Here is a 3,094-nt window from a genome sequence, read left to right as displayed (position 1 = left end):
GTAGACTGTACTTCGGGAGGAGCGGGAAGGAGGGGGAGCGGCCAACTGGGCGTCGAGAGCCCACATACAATGATGCCTCTTGTCTTGGGTTTACGGCCTCGCAACTGCACCTGGGAAAAGACGGGGTAAAATTCACAAACGTGAAGCCTTCTTTGTTTCTATTCTCCATCTTTAAGAATCAAGCCGTCCTCTGGCAACCTGTCGCTGAGCTGTAACTTTAAGGACGTACGTTCACACTAGATAGTTGTACGAAGCACGAAGCCGTTGGGCAATTGTGTGCAGGTCGGTAGGGCAGTTTCGGTGGAAAAGCGAAAATAGCTTGTATCAAATTCCAGTTCCATTTAAGCAGAAGAAGAGGAAACAATAGAAGCCAACGCTCATTCCTCAACTGGATGGACCAGTTGGGGCAGGTAGAGGCAAACTGCCAGACTTGTCAAAGGACATGAAGAGAGAGTCTGACTCCTGTCTTTTAGTTTGTTGAACCAGCAGACATCGATGAAAGTACGGTATGAAACAACTCAACAAACAATTACTTATTTTCAACAATTCTTTTTATTCCGAGTTTACAAACCTCAGGACTTTTGCTTTTTTATTATTGTTATTATTTGCTAATATTTTAATTTAATTGTCCATTTCCTAATATGAGCAGTAAGATCTACTGGATGTTTCAGTCCCAAACATAAAATGTCTGCGGGCTGTTGCAGTTGTCTTTGAGGTTTCGCTGCAGGTAAAGGCAGACGATAGTGTTGGACTAATTTCAGCTCATATCCCACAACATATGAGTCAGATTTTAGACTCAGGATGGTTGTTGAGCAAACAGGATCAGGCTGCCACAGTGAGGAAAGAGGAAGAGGAAAATGGAGGGAAAATGTCGACCGCAGAGCCGCCTGTACAGCGGTGGCTGTGGAGAGAGGTGGAGGATCGTGATTGGTGGAAAGGCAACATTTGTTCATTTCTTTCATAAACCTGAATAGCTGCGGGTCACATGAGCACCAGTCACTCTACAGGTCTATGGCAACAGGGCGGGAAGTACAGAGTAGAGTTTCAGCAGAACAACAGGTTTTAATAGAGCAAGGAAAGGAAGAGGATAGAGGGAATGAAGAAAGGAGCGAGGGAAGGAAGTGGTGCAGTGGTAGATGGACTTTAATGGAGCTGCTGTCTGTTCTTGTTTGAGTCACGGGTTTGAAATGAGAAGGAATCGTTTCTCTTATCTCTCTGTAGAGATGAAAGGTCAAGTTTAAGCTGCATTTGAATTCCGCTGATAGTGTGAGTGACGCCACAGTTAAGGCCAAGGGCCATTTATTTGAACTCAAGCTTTGGAAGCGTTTGAGAATGACTGGTTCAACATTTAAAATAAAAAATAAAATTAGGAAAAGTAAACTTTTTTCCCATGTTTTGAAAGAATAGTCCCCGCCCCCTTTTGGAATTATTTATCGATTTAAACTTTTCACAGGTGTAAAGTCACATGTCATAGCCTTAGGGAAAATGACGTGAGTGGACATGGTGCTATTCATAGTACACACACACACTCTCTGTTATTACTTATTACTAAATCAAATTATAATAATTTAATATAATTTATATAAGTGATAATTACACTTCAATCTGATACAAAGAATTCAACAAAAACAAAAAAACTCTAAAAACTAAAAAAATCTAATTTTTTTATTTTTATTTCCTATAAATTTAAATATTAAATAAGAGGTAGTGAGGCTGCATCTCTCCTTCAGACTTCACATTTAACCATCGTTTACATTTAGAAAATAAAACACATGTTATACCGTGAGGCCACCGTATCACTGTCCTTATCATTACAGCTTTCCACACTGCTCCTCAGTGGTCTAAAGGCTCAGGTAGGTGGCGCTGAGATAACGTCTGGAGTTAAATAAGGTTTTGGGTTTCCCTGCCATTGTTTCCCCTACAAAGACAGCAACTATTGATTAAGGGCCAGGCCAGTTTGCCTATCAGGTTGTTCACTTCACAACGGAGTCACATTCCAGCACAGAGAGGCAGAGTTACCTGATCACGCTTCACTTCCAACAGGCGAAAAGCATGGGCGGCCGTAAAGGGTCGGGGCTCCCACTTACTCAGGGGGTCGTGTAAATGAATGGGATTGACTGTGCCTCCATGTCTAGGTGTAGGAGAGGAGATTTTAGGTGGAGGAAGTTAGTTGGACACGGTTAGACATTTGAACAGGGTGACACAGGACGTGCTCCGCTTTGATCAGGTACTGTTCATTTCACAGCTCGTTTCCAGCAGCTACAATTTTCCCAGGCTAACTTTTTTCTTTTCACTCTTTTCCTCTCTCTCTCTCTCTCTCTCCTTCTCTCTCTCTGCCTCTTCCTCAGAGGGCCTGCAGCACTGGGTTATAATGCTGATGATTAACTAAATAGAGTCTGGGAGAGCAGGTCTGCTTGGCTTTCTCATTTCATGGGGCCTGACTGACCGGGAGGAAGACGCATCATTCTCAGGCAGCGGGTTGGAAATTCAAGATCTTTTTTTTTTTTTCTTCTCTCCTTCCCTTTTTCTTTCTGTAGCCCCCTCCCTCCAAATATGCTCACTTTACTTTGGTTTTGTTACATTCTTTCCTTGGGGTACCTTTCATGACGGTAAGGTTACAGGTGCATTCTCCATTTTCCTTCCCCACCTTCTTTCTCCTGAACATTTCCCTCCCTTCTAATCTCTTTTCTTTCTTTCTCTCTCTCTCTTCTCCTCTCCCTCCCTGGCTTTTGTGTTCCACTTTTGCATTGCTTTCTGAATGACTGGAAACCTGTTCTTTCTTAGTGAACACAATGAGGTCTCACCTTTTCAAACAGGCTTCTGTTATCAGAGAAATTTGTCATGTCTATGGATGTAATAGTTAGAACAGTGGACGGGTGTTTTTTTTTTTTTCGTAATAGTTAGAACAGTGTTTTTTTTTTTTACTTTGCAAAAACGAAATCTTCACTTAATCTAAGCTCTGTTAAAAGAAATAGAGGAGACAATGTAAACATTACACCTCAGCTCAGTTTGGTTAGCTAAGGTAACTGATTATACACGTTGATATAGAGCTAACTGTCTCCTTAAGTCAAGTTTTTTTATTTGCCCCAAAATT

The sequence above is a fragment of the Cynoglossus semilaevis genome, chromosome 10, assembly GCF_000523025.1.
Source record: "Cynoglossus semilaevis isolate Cse_v1.0 chromosome 10, Cse_v1.0, whole genome shotgun sequence".
Taxonomy (NCBI): domain Eukaryota; kingdom Metazoa; phylum Chordata; class Actinopteri; order Pleuronectiformes; family Cynoglossidae; genus Cynoglossus; species Cynoglossus semilaevis.
This window is presented reverse-complemented; position numbering follows the sequence as displayed.